The sequence below is a fragment of the Terrapene carolina genome, unplaced genomic scaffold (assembly GCF_002925995.2).
Source record: "Terrapene carolina triunguis isolate 2854851 unplaced genomic scaffold, T_m_triunguis-2.0 Scaffold211, whole genome shotgun sequence".
Lineage (NCBI taxonomy): Eukaryota > Metazoa > Chordata > Testudines > Emydidae > Terrapene > Terrapene triunguis.
Window position 1 is genome coordinate 31,678,564 of NW_020664562.1, and position 19,020 is coordinate 31,697,583.

The 19,020-nt window shown below is 42.3% G+C and overlaps 1 protein-coding gene and 1 long non-coding RNA gene across 2 annotated transcripts in view; one reads left to right on the top strand and one right to left on the bottom strand.

The window, feature by feature from the left end:
• Positions 1–19,020, top strand: part of LOC112109813 (ubiquitin carboxyl-terminal hydrolase 33) — a 96,317-nt gene that overhangs the window by 47,091 nt on the left and 30,206 nt on the right. The gene's annotated exons all lie outside the window — the stretch shown is intronic.
• LOC113407414 lies at positions 566–3,349 on the bottom strand. The gene is made up of 3 exons (XR_003369983.1): positions 3,278–3,349; positions 985–1,098; positions 566–682 (listed from the first exon to the last, which is right to left on the bottom strand). It is a non-coding gene; the product is annotated as an uncharacterized LOC113407414 (long non-coding RNA).

Below are 19,020 nucleotides of genomic sequence, written 5' to 3' on the forward strand. Positions count from 1 at the left end.
GGAATGGATGGGTCACTACAAAAACTAAAAACTAATTTCCCCCTACTGTTACTCACACCTTCTTGTCAACTGTTTGAAAAGGGCCACACTGATTACCACTACAAAAGTGATTCTTCCTCCTGTTGATAATAGCCCACTTTAATTGAATTGTCTCATTAGAACTGACCCCCTCCCCCCCCACTTGGTAAGGCAACTCCCATCTTTTCATGTACTGTGTATCTATATCTTCCTACTGTATTTTCCACTCCATGCATGTGATGAAGTAGGTTTTAGCCCACGAAAGCTTATGCCCAAATAAATGTGTTAGTCTCTAAGGTGCCACAAGTACTCCTCGTTGTTTTTGGTGATACAGACTAATACGACTACCACTCTGAAACTTTTAAATAAAAGTTATTGAAATTTATGAAAGTCACTGAAATATGGGAAATGTATGTGTGTAATGATGCTGTATGCAGCAGATGGAAAACCAAAGTTTGTTCTATCTCAGGTTGAGCTTAAAGTGCTGGAAACTGGAGGCTCAATTATCCATAAAAGAGCACTCTTATTTATAACAACTTACATGTTTCATTGTGTAAGGAAGTCAATCTTGTCATGTTTCCTAGGATGAAAATCTAATGCCATTATGCATGATTATGGGTTCAACTACAGGAACAGCTGCAATGGGCAAATCATTCTTTTCAACCTGAAGGCAAACATGATGCCATCATCACTCAGCAGCTAAATGACATTTGTTTTGAGTTGTCACATGATACACAGAAAAGCCTCTTTCATGTAACTTTCCCACTAAAACAAATATTAACTTCCCCAACTCCACCACACAACCTTTTAGAGTTATTTTTAAATTAATTAAATTCAAGCCTGTAATAAACCTTTGGAATATCACACACGAGGAAACAATTGGAGCTAAGACAAGTTCACCCCTGTGCTGCACTGCTGTCCAAAGTTTATATATAAACATATTTCACAAGGAAAGTGGTACAATACCTGCTTTTGTGCCAAAGTTCTGTCATCAGCTTGAGATAACTTTTACATATAGCTGGTTTCTTATCTGTTCGTGCTAAGCCCCCGCAGTCAAGAAAAAACTGTGTCAAGGGTGGGCTGATTAGAGGGAAGGAAGCAAGATTATTATTCTTTAAATAGTGCTAAGAGAAGTGTAAACCTCCCCCTACATTCATTTTGACAGCATGTTAGCTAACGCTAATTACTGACATTTACATGGTAAACGTTTAATGATTTCTTTTCCTAAACCCTAGGGCAATATTCATATATTCTGCTTATTTGGGCCACTTTATGAGTGGCACAATACCCCTCACAGACCAATCCTGCCACTTGTTAGAGGCACTGGAATTGTCCAGTGGGAGCCATCTTACAAGGTCAGGTTCCCACTAGCCAACATAGCCACTGGGGGATAGTGGCATATCCCTGTGATCCTTGCTCTACAGTCAAGATGGCTGAAAGCTGGCACTTTTTGATTATGTAATATTCTGAAAGACACTTTCAGATACCTTTCATAGCTAATATTTTAAAAATATTCCTTAATGTCTTACAAGGAATGTATTAAAATATATCATTGTAGGGACAGGCTATACAGAAAATGTATATTGAGTTCTGTGGTTAGAATTACAGAAAAGCTTGATCTGGAAAATCTGTAAAAATTTTTGCAACAAATAGGTGGGTTAGTTCCAATATCTATTATTTTAAGCAGCACTGAGAGAATAAGTTGTTCCCTTAAAATCAACTGGTGGCCCAAGGAAATTCTAGGAACTATAACCTTGACCTCTCCCATACCATTAATATTGACCAGAAACAGTAGTTAACTGGTTCCTGATCTATAAGACATATTTTGTCATAACAAATAATATATTCTAAAAAGCTTTTGGTCCTTTCCCTCTCTTCTTGCCAAATTTCCTGGCTATTTTCCACCTTTTTATTTATTTTTTCATTAAAAGACGTTCAAAAATCCCAAAGCATTTTTTGATAATAGGAAGGACCTCAGGGCAAATAATGAGAAGTGGATAGATCACTGTACTGAATCCAGGAAGCCTGTGTTCTATTCCTAACTGTACCACTGGCCTGCAGAGTTGACCATGGGGCAGTCACTTCCTTTCTCTGTGCTTCAGTGTACCCATCTGGAAACGGAGATAAAGATACTGATCTCTTTTGTAAAGTACTATTTAATCTATTGGTGAAAAGCCTTATATAATAGCTAGGGATTATAATTATTAATACCAAAACCTAACTCAGTACAGTTTTGGAGGGGGAAGTCACAAATAGAAAACATAATAGTCAGCAATTAAACATAATAATTAAAGTCTCAGTTTGGTTTTGGTTCATTGTATAAAAGGAACAACTAGCAAGACTGAAATTCAACAAATGTATTTTAAGTCAATAGGTTAATTAATCTACATTTTTTTAAAAAAGGGAAGGACAGGCTATTTTATAATTGGAAACATTTAATAAAAAATGGAAACAAAAATTAACCAAATATTACTGATACTTTCAAGTATATAGCTAGGCAGCTCTTTCTGATCTATGAATATTTAGGATTAAAAAAAAAATCTTTCTAAACTATTTCACTTACAATTTTTATCATTACTTATGTACATTATGTATGTTTAGTATATAATTAGGATCTTGAAATTCTTTGATCTGTTTTTGAGTTTAAGATCCAAGCAGTTCAAGTGTTTAATCAAAGGCGTTTTATATCAGCTGCTTTTATAAAATTTGCAAGTTTAAACTTCTGTCACTAAAAGATTACACGCCACCTCATTTTAATTGTTATAAATAGCAATTAGAAAACTTTCCAGACTGAAAAATAACATGGTAAAAAGGAATTCAAAGCTTGTTTATGCCCCACACATCATATTACCTTTAGCTGTCTGAAGAAGAATGAAACAACTCAAGTATCAAAGAATGGCCCTACACTTAGAAGACGACCTGGATATTTATGACCAATTCTCTTTTTAATTTTTAAAACTATAATTTTTGATTGAGGGCTGCGAGATATTAGAGAAGAGGAGGGAAAACAAACCCATAGACTGCTATTCGAGGGAAACTATATACATATCCTGCAACTCTTAAGTAATACCATTGATTGCAATAGCACTATTCATGCTACTGCAAGATGAGGCTACCAAACACATCAAAATGAGGTGTATACTGGTATGATTTTTCTAAAACTTAAATTAAGGATTTTTTGGAGGGTCTGGTTTGTAACTGAAGACATGCAGATACACATAGCTACTTTAAGGTTACATTTAACAGCTATTTTTCTTACCAATTGGAAAGAGCTTGTAAAGCTGCATTCATGTAACAAGTGTTTCCAATATTTTTCAATCCTGTAAGACCTGTAAATAGGAAAAATACATCAAGCAAGCTAAAATTTAAAAAGAAACTTGTAGGAAAATAATCTTTCCACTCAAAGATTTACTAGTCAAATTTTGCTCCCAGTACACCTCTGCAACCCCTTTGAGACCAATGGGATTGCACAAGTGTAACTAAGCAGAATTTGATTCCTAAACAGATAAATGATCTCAACTCCTATTTTGCTGTTGGTTGATTAGAACACCTAGCGTAAATGGATTTTATTTTACTTTTTTATCTTAGTATCTTTATGTATATTTTTAGAATGACACTGTTTTGAAGAAAGATTATAAAGATAAGGGTTTGAATGTTTTAATTTTACTTGCATTTAATGAGTTTACTAGTTCAAATGAATTCTACAGTTTATCTGTATATGATTGATGTCTATAATTGTTAATTATATAACTGACAGGTTTTTAGGAGGATTTATCAATGGCTTTTCAATACCTTTAATCTGTGCAATGAGTATTTAGATTATATAACAGTATACATACATTTTCTCAGTGTGTAATTATATTTGCAAATGAATCAGTTTTAGTTAATTTATGTTCTTTTTCTCTCTCTTTCCTGTATGGATGTATTAAGTGTGTTAATCTTTATTCAGGACAGCTTCACTCACCCTTTCAAAGAAAATTGTATTTTCAGACTAGGACTACTTCTTTTCTTAATTAACTCAGCAAACATTATATACGCTCACGCTGTCTATAGCACAAGTTATAATGGGGAAAAATTTCATTATAGGGCTCAACTGGTAAACAATAAAATATTTGAGCAGTCTGTACCCATGCAAGTAGTCCTAAGGGCTTCAAAAAGACTATTCCTGCAAGTCAGAACTAGCAACTATTACACGGTCATCTCAGTTCAATTCAATTAAACTTTATTGGCATGACAGGCTATACAAGTGTTGCCAAAGTATAAATGAAATCAATAAAATAGAAGTTTGTCTCAAAATATAATAAAGTTCTTCTACAAGAATAATTGCAATGTACTACTGAAAACAATTTAATCACTACTTCTAATTACCAAGAAAAGTTACACAGCATTTAAAAAAAATATTTAGCAATCAGACAAAGCCTTCAGCTCAACAGTCTGATAATTAACTGAGACACAAGAAATGCATCTCATCATTTTGATGTATGAGACAGGACTCTGCAAGTTCCATTATTTTTTTTATAAAACTTACTTGCTTAATTCAGCTAAATTAACCAAAAATATTTTCTAAAAATAAACAAGTAAAAAAAATAGAACTCTGCTTATAGGAACTGAGAAAGTCTCCTTCCTCTCTCTCCATTTAAATGATTCTGCATTTCCCATCACTCAACCTACATCAGACTGCCATTCCGGATTCTTCCCACCAGGAAGACTAATTCTCATTTAGGCCTGGTCTACACTAGGCTTTTATGTCGACTTTAGCGCCGTTATATCGAATTAACCCTGCACCCGTCCACACCAGGAAGCCATTTAGTTCGACATAAAGCTCTCTTTAAATCGATTTCTGTAATCCTCCCCAACGAGAGGATTAGCGCTAAATTCGACATGGCCATATCGAATTAGGCTAGGTGTGGATGGAAATCGACGGTAATAGCTCCGGGAGCTATCCCACAGTGCACCACTCTGTTGACGCTCTGGACAGCAGTCCGAGCTCGGATGCTCTGACCAGCCACTCCCCCGGGAAAATTTGAATTCCTTTTCCTGTCTGGGCAGTTTGAATCGCAGTTTCTGTTTGGACACCGTGGTGAGCTCAGCAGCAGTGGCAACGATGCAGAGCTCTCCAGCAGAGATGGCCGTGCAATCCAATAGAAAGAGGGCCCCAGCATGGACGGATCGGGAAGTCTTGGATCTCATCGCAGTGTGGGGCGATGAGTCCGTGCTTTCAGAGCTGCGCTCCAAAAGAAGGAATGCTAAGATCTACGAGAAGATCTCCAAAGCCATGGCAGAGAGAGGCTACAGCCGGGATGCAACGCAGTGCCGCGTGAAAATCAAGGAGCTGAGACAAGGCTACCAGAAGACCAAAGAGGCAAACGGACGCTCTGGATCCCAGCCCCACACATCCCGTTTCTACGAGGCACTGCATTCCATCCTAGGTGCGGCCGCCACCACCACCCCACCCCTGACCGTGGACTCTGAGGATGGGATATTGTCCGCGGCCGGTTCCTCAGCGGACGGGGAAGAGGAGGAAGGAGATGAGGAGGACGAGGCAGTAGACAGCGCTTACAACGCTGATTTGCCCGACAGCCAGGAGCTCTTCATCACCCTGACAGAGATCCCCTACCAACCCTCCCCAGCCGTTACCCCAGACACAGATTCAGGGGACGGATCAAGCAGTAAGTGTTTTAAATATCTAAACATTTATTTACAACATAACTGGCGTATTTAAAATATTAACATTAGCTAAAGTGCTTTAAAACATGTAAACATTTATTTGCAACAAAACAGGAAGATTGAAAATATGAACAGTGGGTAAAGTGCTTCAAAACATGTAAACAGTAAAGTCAAACAAAAGGGGAATCAGTGCAAAGTGTATCATGATTTGTCTTTTTTTGGGCGCCTCAATATATAGTCCGAACCATTTTCAAAAAATTGCACAATGTCCGCTTCATGATTATAATGCCCAAAACCCTGCAGTCATTTGTCCCTCCAAGGGCACCTAAGCCAGGAACTGGTCAATGTAACCGGGGATAGAGGCGAGATCCTCCGGGGAGAACTCCTCATACACCTCCTGCAGGTGTTTTTCCAGCCTCATCAGCAGGTTCCTGGGCAGGGAGAGCTTATTAGGCCCCCCGTGGTAGGACACGTTTCCCTGCCACAACGCCAGCAGGTACTCCGGGATCATGGCCTTGCACAGCAGTGCAGCAAATGGCCCCGGTTTCTGCAGGCTGTCCCGGAGCATCTTCTCCTTCTGGCTCTCGGAGACCTTCAGGAGGGTGATGTCTGGCATGGCTCCCTGCTGTGAATTAGGTATGGGAAAGTTAGTATTGGGACTGCTTGCCCGTCCCTTTATAGAACTGCAACCGCCGGTTTACAGCCACGCGGTTTACAGCCGCGAGGGGGTGGGACAGGGGCAGAGTTCATGCTTGCAGGATTGCTGCCAGCAGAGACTCGCATTGCTTTCTATTTGAAAGGAGGCCAGTGCCACTCTTAAAGTTTTAAGCGGCCACAAGTCTACGGCTTACCATGTTTGCCATCTAGACAAAGTCCGGTGTCCTGCCCTGCTCCTCAGCTCGCCACAGCAAGACCGCAGGCACTGTAGGCGAGGGCCGAAAATTCGACCTTGTCCTCAGTGCGCGTGTGATAGGTGCTCTGCATGGTCTTGTTCACAGAGAAAGACTATGTTCTCTGTTCACAGATACATTGATCTGTCTCAGGAATTCACTCCCTTTTTCCAATTCCCACAGCCACATCTGCCCAGAGGCTAGCGCACATTAGGAGGAGGAAGAAGAGGACACGGGAAGACATGTTTGCTGAACTAATGGAATGCTCCCGAGCACAGGCAGCCCAGCAGACACAGTGGAGGGAGAACTTGTCCCAAATGCACCGGGCAAACATGGAACGGGAGGAGAGGTGGCGACAGGAGGACAGGCAGGCTACTCAAACGCTGCTTGGACTAATGAGGGAGCAAACGGACACGCTCCGCCGCCTTGTGGATGTTCTGCAGGACCGGAGGCAGGAGGAGAGAGCCCCGCTGCAGTCTCTCTGTAACTGCCCTGCCCCGCCACCAAGTCCCATACCCCCCTCACCCAAAGTCCAAACACGGAGGGGTGGAAGGGGCCGTGAAAAATTTCACTCCACCCCTGCGGACTGCTCTACCACTAGAAGGCTCTCATTCCCCAAAATTTGAAAAGTCCTTTCCTACCCGCCTCACACAAGACCCCGTCCAAGTTTCACGCCCCCGTTCCATGTGCGGTTGTTAATAAAGAATACGTTTCTGTTCATTTCTGTTTCCATCCTCTTCTTTTGGAGGGGAGTCTGTCTGAAGGGGGGGGGAAGGGGCTTGGTCATTGGACAGGACAGTCACCTTTAGCAGGGGGCAGGTGCAGCAGCAGGGCACATATACAGTGCAGTGACTAGTTATCCTGGTCAGTCTGGGAGGTGGTTTTCATGTTCTGTGTGGTGGGGGGGGTGGTGTTGCTCTGTGACTTGGTGGCGGGGGAGGGCAGTTACAGATCTTATGCAGCGGTCCTTACCCTGGATCACAGAGCCGCGCAGCAGGGGATCTGTAACCCTCCTCCCCCTGCAAGACAGTCACATAGCCGACACATACACGCAGTCCCGGCCAGGAGGGCTGGCAGGCTCCGTTGAAACAACCAGTCCACCACCGCGGAGCCTGTCATTCCTGGAGTTTAGAGGCATCATTTGCATCACAACCCTAAACCCGCCCCCCGCCACAGTCTGTGTCCCAGGTTTAAAACATTCCCGCGAAAACAGTAATAAAGACAACGGTGTCCATTAACAAAACAGAACAGACTTTATTTTTTGGGAAGGGGGTGAAGGGGGTATGTAAGTGGAGAGGATAGTCGACGGCAACTGGGTAAAGAAAGGGGGGCAAGTTCTGCCTTTGTGTCCACAAACTTAAAAGTCACTGGGTACCCTGCTCAGCCTTGAAACTGGCTTTCAAAGCCTCCCGGATGCACAGCGCGTCCCGCTGGGCTCTTCTAATCGCCCGGCTGTCTGGCTGGGCGTAATCAGCAGCCAGGCTATTTGCCTCAACCTCCCACCCCGCCATAAAGGTCTCCCCCTTGCTCTCACACAGATTGTGGAGCACACAGCAAGCTGCAATAACGATGGGGATATTGGTTTCGCTGAGATCACAGCGAGTGAGTAAGCTTCTCCATCTCCCCTTGAGACGGCCAAAAGCACACTCCACCACCATTCTGCACTTGCTCAGCCGGTAGTTAAACAGTTCTTTTTCTGTGTCCAGGGCGCCAGTATAGGGCTTCATGAGCCAGGGCATTAGTGGGTAGGCTGGGTCCCCGAGGATCACTGTAGGCATCTCCACATCCCCCACAGTTATCTTGTGGTCCGGGAAGTAAATACCTTCCTGCAGCCGTCTAAACAGACCAGAGTTCCTGAACACGCGAGCGTCATGAACCTTGCCCGGCCATCCGACATAGATGTTTGTAAACCGTCCCCGATGGTCCACCAGTGCTTGCAGCACCATTGAAAAGTAGCCCTTTCTATTGATGTACTGGCTGGCCTGGTGGCCCGGTCCCAGGATAGGGATGTGAGTCCCATCTATAGCCCCACCGCAGTTTGGGAATCCCATCGCAGCGAAGCCATCTATGATGGCCTGCGCGTTTCCCAGGGTCACTACCTTTGACAGCAGTACCTTGACGATTGCCTTGGCTACTTGCATGACAACAACCCCCACGGTAGATTTGCCCACGCCAAAGTGGTTCGCGACTGACCGGTAGCTGTCCGGCGTTGCAAGCTTCCAGAGGGCTATGGCCACTCGCTTCTGGACAGTGAGGGCTGCTCGCATGCGGGTGTCCTTGCGCTTCAGGGCAGGGGACAGCAACTCACAAAGTTCGAGGAAAGTCCCCTTCCGCATGCGAAAGTTTCGCAGCCACTGGGATTCATCCCAGACCTGAAGCACTATGCGGTCCCACCAGTCCGTGCTTGTTTCCCGGGCCCAGAATCGCCGTTCAACAAAATCCACATGCCCCATTGCCACCGTGATGTCCTGGGCGCTGGGGCTCGTGGTTTCTGACAGCTCTGTGCCACTCTCCGACTTCAGGCTCTCACGGCGGTGCCGTAGCCTCCTCGCCCGATTTCTCTGCATCTGCCTCAGGGAAAGGTGTATGATAAGCTGCGAGGTGTTGAGAACGGCCACAACTGCAGCGATGGTCGCAGCGGGATCCATGATCGCAGTGCTGTGGCGTCCGCGCTGTCACTGATCAAAAAGTGCGCGAACTGATTTCCCGCCGGCGCTTTCAGGGAGGGAGGGAGGGCGGTAGTGACTGACGGATGACGACAGTTACCCAAAAGCACCCTCGCCACATTTTTTTACCCAGACGGCATTGGCGGATCGACCCAGAATTCCAATGGGCGGCGGGGACTGCGGGAACTGTGGGATAGCTGCCCACAGTGCACTGCTTCCAATGTCGACGCTTTCCCTGGTAGTGTGGACTGACAAAGTCGAATTACTGTCCTTAGTGTAGACACACACGTTCGACTTTCTAATATCGATTGCACATATTCGATTTAACTAAAATCGAACTACTCTCGTAGTGTAGACATACCCTCAGTGATAGATACAGAATTTAAAAAGCAGACTGACTGAAAACAAGAAAACCTGCCCCCTGCTGAGACTGCCTAAGTGGAGCAGTCTCTAAAGCTCTCAGAGGGATTTTCCCCAATTGATCCAGAAATCAAGTATAAATAATTTCAAGTTCTGATCTGTATTAGATGAGTAATACCTGTTTCTGTGGAGCACAAAAAACCCTCAGAAACAGTGTCCTGGCCCCCCTACATTAGAGAATAAAACCTAGAAGCATCATATGAGATATAGACTGCAAATGCTCTTGCAGTACCTACCCAACAGACTAAGGTCCCCAAAACTCCTCCTGTAGGAATCTTGGCAGTGGACCTGCTGATTTGCTAGTTGCCAATACAAATAAGGAGCAGCAAAGTGTGGGGCCAATAACAATGAAAAGGGAAAAACAGTTCCAAACAGACCTCTCCCCCCCAGGGATGCAACTCCCCAAAGGCTGCCTCATAGACAAAAGAAGTCCATAAACCAACTGGATGGCCTATAAGCAAATACCTTTGAGTGCCTGCTGTCTCATGTAACTAAAATTGCCTCCCTGACTCATTTCTAGCTGAAACAGGCTTAGAGAAGGGAAGAGTTTGGATCTGAAGAGAGAATACTGGCAGGAAGAAAAGTCAGCAAGCAAGAAAGCTCACTAGCAAGTCCTCTTTTCATGTGGCACTTTAGATATGCATTATGCAGGGACCCACGAGTTATGCAGCAATGCCCCACTTCCTGACCCCAGTAAAGTATCCTTCAGTCATGTATTTTGATATTAAACTGTTTTAGAACACCTCACATTTTCAATTTGCCAGAGATTTCCATACTGAAAATGCATGACAGATGTAGTTGGAAGGGGGGGGGGGGGGGGAAGGTGTTGGTTTCTGGGTAGAGGACAGTTTGGCCTCATGAGAGTCAGGAAGGCACAGGGGACAGTTTTGCTTTTGGCAACTAGGAGGGAGTTGAGACTTTTGGTACAGGGCAGGGGACAGATCTCTATTGTTTCCACTCTGAACAAAGATGGAGGTAACTTTACATCTGACTGAGGAAGGATGAATTTCTCATTCCCCAGCCCAGCAAACCTTGACACTAGCCTCACTGCAATCTGCCCCATATCTTCCACTACACACAATTACGGCATTATACTGATATTTCGGGAAAGCTAACCAGGAGTGATACAATGTTGCCATTTAAATGATTCTTGTTAGACTTCAGTGCTGACACACCATCAACATGAAGGGGTCAGTTAACATCTCTTTGAGAGCTGTGGTCTTTGTCTGTTTGCCCAATATAGCAGGCATCACTGTATGAAGGTTTTCTTCACAACCATAAATAAATAAATCTTTAACAATTATTCATGAATGCTCAGATTTTGAAGCACAATTATGCAGCAAACTCAAAAACTCAAACAAACTCATTTACATCAATGAATTATCACACTATAGAGTATTGCACATTGGCAACAATCCCAAAAGGGGGATGCAGGCAACCCCTCTGGGCCATGTCTGAAACACCACTGTTGTCCAGATCCTCAGCAAAGGAAAGGGAGTATAATGAAGCAGAGTACCAGAGTGGCTTTCCATTGAAATTGCTCAGACTCCTGCTGATGGCTGGAGAGAGGCCAGCTATTAGGCTGATCACCTCTTCCACAGATGAGGGAACAGCAAGCCTGTCAGAGTGGGAAATTTCTGGAAGTTTGGTTGAGACCACGATCAACTTCCTAATGCTTTGAGTAGGCTGCCTGTAATCCGAGCATGCTCAGGGTCCCTGGAAGTTAAAGCTGTGACAGATGGTGGGGAGAAGATCTGCTAGAATGGGACTTCAGATCACATCTCTGCCAAGCTGTTCATAGGTTCATCCAGATGAAAGAAAGGGATCAGGTACCTGAAGAAGTGGAGTAAGAAAGAGCTGCCCCTGCTGGAGGACTTGCATTTTGGTGTCAACTCTATAAAGGGACCACACAGAGAGATGCAGCCAGGGTACAAAGTAGGGGAACCTCTTGTAGAGACAGAAGAAACTGCTATAAAAACATATTCCTGGTGCTGAGAGACTGTAGTAATGGAGAAGGAGCACTGTGTCGGAGCCAACCCTGCAGTCAGTGAGAGCCTAGCCCTTTAGGTGCTGACCTATTACTGATGAGTAGACTGTAGAATAGATGCAGCCTAAACAGACTCTCTGTGTGGGTAGCAGAAATTACGACTGCTCCAATGGGTGAACTTGCCTAGAGCAGTAAGGACAGGCATGAGCTCTTTCACCCTGGGAAACTCAACTGATGCCTTGTTCCCGCAAGAATCCTCTCCCTTGAGTACCCAATGGGCTCCTTCCCAGACTCTCCTCTAAACACACAACCTTTTTTCCTTCTATGAGCATTCTTCCCTCCACCTCCATTTCTCCAATCAGGTGCTAATAAAGAAAGATCAAGAAAAATATTGCTCCATGCTTCAAGAACAAGGAGACAAAAACAACTGGAGAGGCAGGAAGCGCTATGGATACACAGTTGCTTATAGCGACTGGTAGTGATGCACCATTCTCCAATAAAGTGAAAAGAGACAGTGACGTAGAAAATCATGAGAAGCTCTGTACCCCATTAGCATGGTGTCAAATCTCTAACTAGAGGCCTGGAAGCACATGCAGTGTCAATATTAAATACCAAAATTTAAAAAAAAAAAAAAAAAAAAAAAACTAATGGCACATTTATGAGCAAGGCAATGCAAGGAGAAAAAGAAGCATATACTTTTTTTGTGTGCAGGTGCCAATCCAGACCATAATGAGCCTGATTTTGGAGGAGAGGTTGATAAACGTGTATTCACTCCTTCATTTGAGGGAGGGCTTTGCGGTCCTGACAGATCAGTCATATGGACATCACTGATATAGTCTGCAACAGAAATTTGTATTACTGCACAGCTGAATTTTTCCAACAGTAAAGTTTTGCTTCAGGTTGAACTGCAAAATAGTTAGATAACTTACATTTCAGCACACCAGTAGGTGACTGATTAAATGCTTGTGTATAAGAAAATTAAGTTTTAATTCAGCAACTGTTAAAACAGAAATAATGAGCCAAAAAAATCCAAAAGCAATCACCAATTGTAATGTTATCTGAAGTCTTTCAATTGTTACAAATCTTGAACAGCTGGTAAATAGTCACTGGACTTCAAAATGGATTAAACAAACATAATCGAAGTACCACATTAATGAACTTGAGCACCAGTTACAAAACCAATCTACTCTCGTGCGATACATGACAAGTTATACATCTAAAATGGTTTCCCTCATTTTTACTTTTACATGCATTTCAGCTACAAGTATGATTTTGTTATAATTACAAATTAGCAACTGATCATACAGTCACCTGAAATTCTGCTGTGTATTTGCACTTTGACTGTTCCTGGATTATGTAAAAATTCAGCAGTTTCTGAAGCAGTGTTTTTGTCTTTTTTTAAATCCTCCATAGAACTTGCTCGGTTAAACTTATTACATGGTGTTTTTTCTTTCTGCCAATCTTTAGTTATGAGGGAGTGGTTTTCAACATCTTGAATTAACATAGTAGCCTCTGCATGGTCCTCTGAGAATGGTCTGGAACCAGCCTCATTTTCTGCCTTATCACTGCTACCACAAGATTCACAGGACTGGAAATCTACATCTGACTGGTTCTTGTCTTCTTCCATACTCTCTTCTATACTTGTAGAGTGGGTATCTTCTATTTCCATGACAGGTTCCTTTAGCTCTTCATGAAGCAGATCCATTAAACAACGCAGGAATTCTTGTGCATCCTGGAATTTAAAATAGGTACATAATCCCCTTTTATATTTAGAAGATATGCACATAGTGGTGTCGAAACAAGATGAAACAACAAAAAGCTAAAGCTGGCCACTAAATCAAAGGAGTAAAAACAAAGTAAATGCCACCTGCCCAGTCTGGGGTGCAAAAGAGAATTAGACTGTCAGTCCAAATAATATTTCATTTTGGATTTTGTAACCTCCTACACAAGTTCCATTCCATGTCACGAGTCTTACTTGGCAACTTTCCTTCTCACGCTTTCACTCATCACAAAGCTTATACTCTGTGCCAGGATATTTTAATTGTTAAAATATTTCTTGTGTGGTTTCTGTGACACCGAGGCTCCTTGGCAAAGGGTCGCCTGTTCTTTGCAAATAACACTTACCTCAGGCCTGACAAAGTCACTACACCAAAATATCTTACAGAATATTTATCTATAAAAAGTAAAATGTAAGGTAGCTACAGAAAGCTCATAACTCATCAAGATTCATAATCACTGCAAGGTGTATGTATGGGTAATATTTATGTTGAAAGTATGTGTTATTGACTTGAAGTAAATGTTAGTCACCAGAGGATAATGTCTCAGTGACAGCCTATTCAGCAGGAGGGAGTTGCCACCCCACCCTGTTTTGCCACTGATGCAATGCAAGGCTCAATTGTTCAGCCTTGCTCAGTACAAAACTGTCAATGGAAAACCATCAGAGGCAAATGCAAACAATCAAAAGCACCTGAAGGAAAAAAAGAAACATTATAACAAAACAGGGGTTCACCCTGTCTATAAACATAAACAAAAAACTTTCAGGATAACACAAAGGAGGGAAAGGTACTCGGCATCCTTCCACTGAGAAGACATCTTGAGGAACAAGGTATTCTCATGAAAAATTGGATCCTGGTTTCTGTAAAGTTCTGAAACAGACTGAACATCGGGGAGTGGGAAACCTACTTTATTAGCTAGGAAAGGTAATTAATAAATGTAGATGCAACTTCACATTTTGATTTTGTTTTGTATTATAGCTATTTGTTTCCACGTCTCTCGTTTGTAGTTAAATCTTTATTCTTTCTTAAAAATATCTACTTTTGTCTTACTGCAAGTGGTTCACAAGTGCTGTCTGATTTATAGGAGCAGCGATTTAAGGTAAAATTAGTAAACTGGGACACATTGCACCTTTGGCGGCAGAGGATCTGGGATTTCTGTGAGTAGTCTGTGTCCAGGGCAGCATATCACAGAGGACTGATTCAAATGGACTGGGGTGCACCTTTTGTTAACCTGCAAGGTGTAGACTGGGCTGGCATAGCCCAGGGGAAAGTGTTCAAGTGGCTGAAAGGCTAATGGTGGTAAGGAACAGCCAGGCATAGGTGAGACTCACTTGGAGGCAGGGGGTAACAAGGTGACTCTCAGTCCTGGGTACCCCAAGAACCATCACAATGACATGTGCATCCTAATACAAGCAACAACCAAGTACCTGGTTAGCTCCCAGTTGTACAGTTAATAGAGGTTGTCGGTAAAGGAATCTAACCTCATCATTTAAGGTTTTCAAACTTTTTTTGCAACACCCAATCAGCGCCTTAAGTACACTGGTCAGGGAAACCACATTTGCACCTTTCAAAAGAATCGACTTTAATTTGTCCCAGCCCTCCAGCTGTTCCAGACTTGCCTGGACAGGAGAAGGAAACAAAGGGAGTGTTGTAGATTCATTCTCTAACAGCTCAGCAACTTCTTGTGGAAGGAGTGGGTGGGCTACAGTGGCAATGGCACTGCTGGCTTACTTTCAGCTTGAGCTCACTGCTGGACTTATAAGAGCAGAAAGGGGGCAGAAGTTTGACTTCTTCCTGGTTTCTGGTGCTTCCACCTTCATTCATTAATTCCTAGTTTTGTTGTTCTTAGCCATCGTTTATTCTTGTTGCACAGGTAGCTATTTATTAAGAGGGTATCTGTTGGTCCACTGGTGGTGGGTTTAACGGGAGTTTGGTACATAATCATTTTCTTACTTGCTTACAAATTATTAGTGTCACCACTGTTTGGTTTCCGGGACTCTCCCTCAGCCTAATGATCTGTACACATGTAAATTTAAAACTTTTGACCTATTTGCCGTGGCTGGTAATTCTTTTAGGGGGAGAGATACTGTCGCAGTTCAGGGCTACTGCACCTGTATTTCCCCTCAGTGGTCCAGCAAGGGCACCATTCTCAGACTCCCAGCTCCCCTGCAATTGCCTTTTGGAGAGGAGAACAACAATAATTTCCAGGCTGCATAGTTCCCTGCCTTCACTATGTTATTCCTAGGGCACTACCAAATTCAGTCCATTTTGATCAATTTCATGGTCGTAGGAGTCTAAAAATCATAAATTTCACGATTTCAGCTATTTAAAAATCTGAAATTTTACAGTGCTGTAATTGTACGGATCCTGACCCAAAAAGGTGGTGTGGGGGGGAGGGGTTGCAAGGATATTGTAGGGGAGGTTGCAGTACTGCTACCCTTATTTCTGCACTGCTGCTGGTGGCAGCACTGCCTTCAGAGCTGTGCAGCTGGAGAGCGGCAGCTGCTGGCCGGGATCCCAGCTCTGAAGGCAGAGCTGCCGTCAGCAGCAGAGCAGAAGTAAGGATGGCATGGTATGGTATTACCATCCCATGTCTCCCTTACTTCTGCACTGCTGCCTGCAGATCTGGGCCCTCAGTCAGCAGCCACCACTCCCCACCTGCCCAGTTCTGAAGGCAGCAGCAGCGCAGATGTATGGCTGGCAATACCGCGATCTTCCCTAAAATAACCTTGCAACTCCCCTGCAGCTCCCTTTTGGGTCAGGACCCCCAATTTGAGAAATGCTGGTCTCTCCTGTGAAATCTGTATAGTATAGGGTAAAAGCACACAAAAGACCAGATTTCGTTTTTTGGGGGGGGGGGGGACCTAGTGAGTAACTTAGGGTGATGTGTTGAGGAAGAACATTGGGGTCTCCCCTTAAATACTTAAGGGAGTACAGAATGTTACGCTCATTCCAAATTTTAGCTTGCAAGGACTAAATTCCCCTGAAGGAATGTATGTTAATAAAGCTGCAGACGATCTTGCCATTTTCCCCTGAATTAGTGAATTAATTTCTTCCTTTAGGTACATGAATAAGTTGTGGATACCCTGGACACAACAGTAAGTTAGGGTGTCAGTAATAATGAAAAGCATCTACAACAATTCTGTGGTTTGCTATTTTAACACTTACTTGACACCACCGACACTATTTGTATATCAAAAATACAGTTTAACCCTCCATTTCACTTGCTAACTTCATTATACTGAATTACCAAAGTTTTCCAATATAAACTACTGCAATGCAGAGAATCTGACAAAATTATTAAGGATCTGGTTCTTAATTAAATTGGAAATTAAATGTGGTCCCCACAATAGGGCTTTTAATAAAATATGTTTTCAACAGTAAAATAGGTATGTTAGAACACACTTCATTAAAGATGATTTGAAGAATGCACCTACAATATAATTCAGTCACATAACCACCAATGCCTGCCCACTACAAGTAATTACTACCTATACAAGAGATGGAGGACACAAGTATTCAGTATCCATAATGCTGTAAACCAGTAACATTGAAAAGAAAAGATGTGGGCTCATTGTCTAAACAAAAAAACTGGATACTAGCAACTCAGCTTAAAAATATTCAAATAGTAAATTAATATGGTAAAAGTTTGCTCTATTATATTCTTTATGTTTGCTTAGCAAGACTTTTGTGTCACTTTCTGGAACAGCTTGTATGTCAGCTACTTTACTTCAGGTGACAAGTTTTTGATATTAACCATTCTGCTGCTTGTCCCTGAGAAAGGGAAAGGAGACATTCATAAGGGTCACGGGGCCTTTCAGCAGTTTGTCAACAGAATTCAGCACAGAAGTCTGTGATTCAGAAAAGTTAGAGAGGAGTTTTAGGGGATATAGATTTAAAGCATGGAAAGGTAAAAACTAAAAGTTTATGATTAGCTTGGTTTAAATACATATTTTTCTACTTTATCAAGTTTTGAATCTGACAATTTAATCTACCTGAATCATGCAGTTATACTTTTGACACTTCATTGTCATAATACTGGATAATACTAAGAAAGGTTTACCTGTTGGGAGTAGCCTCGAAACGTTGGATTAATTGTTTTAATTCCTTGAAACAAATTTGTAGGAACAACGGAACCAGGTCTGGGAAAGAAAAGTTTGGAAAAAAAAATTAAATGGCCTGCAATGTTCTAACTTCATTGGGATCATCATCAGTTTGATCACCGTGAGACACGTTTTAACAAACTTGTTCTATATTATTCTTACCCCAATGTAATTTTGTCTTTTTTGGGGGGGGAAGAGGGGTCTTCAATATAAAATATATATTTCTCCCAGAGCACAGGACAACCAAAAGTGTGAAATTGGGATTTATGTTTAAAGGCCTTCAAGCAAGCTGCAACCAAAATTAATCAGCAATACAGCAGGGAAATAATTTGGTATGCGTGATAGAAGTCAACTTCATCCAAAGACCTGTTTAAAAATATTAAGGAGTATTTGTTTATCACAGAGTCAATGCAAGGAGATAAGTTTATTTGTCGACCATCAAACCCCCCCTTTGAAATAAAAAAAAAAGACTCATGTCAAATGGATACAGAGTCAAGGCCACAAAGAAGTTGTGGTCTATATACTGAGCAGCGCCCACAGATGAGTGGGTGGGTAGTAGCATAGGCACAAGAATGGTGTGCAAATGACCCCAGGATACAAGATATCCCACAGGAACAATCAGTAATATATATTTTAGTCTTTAACTGTATCCAAAACCAAAAGTGAAACCTTTTTGGAAAGAAAGAATGGGAAGGAAATTCCGCACCAATTTGAATTTTAGCATAAGCTGTTGTGAATAGTTCTTTTTAAAAAAAAAAACATTAATTTCTCTTACATTTTAGGTATTTTTTAAAAGGAGAGAGGGTGGAGGATTTGCTCTACCCCCATTTTCTCAGAAAGTACACCTAAAAACACTTTTCAGACAATTCAGGAAATAAGGAGAAAAGTAAATATAGAGCTTCAAGACTTGTGTGGCCAGAGCGCTGTTGCTGTGTGACTGCGACGTATTAACTTGGGTCTCATCTACACATAAAATTATGAAGGAATAAAGTAGGGTCTGAATTTAAAGTAGAACAGTTATTACAAAATAAATCCATGTGTAGACAAGCTCTTACTATAGAGCCTAACAGTGCAGCTCTCTTTTTCCTGCCTCCTCTCCACACAAATTCCAAACATCAAAAGTGATGGATCATTTATAAAAAACAACAACGAGGAGTACTTGTGGCACCTTAGAGACTAACACATTTATTTGGGCATAAACTTTCGTGGGCTACAGCCCACTTCATCAGATGCATGGAGTGAAAAATACAGTAGGAAGATATATATACAGAGCACATGAAAAGATGGGAGTTGTCTTACCAAGTGGGGGGTAAGTTCTAATGAGACAATTCAATTAAAGTGGGCAATTATCAACAGGAGGAAGAATCACTTTTGTAGTGGTAGTTAGGGTTGTCCATTTCAAACAGTTGACAAGAAGGTGTGAGTAACAATAAGGGGAAATTAGCATGGGGAAATTAGTTTTTAGTTTTTGTAGTGACCCATCCATTCCCAGTC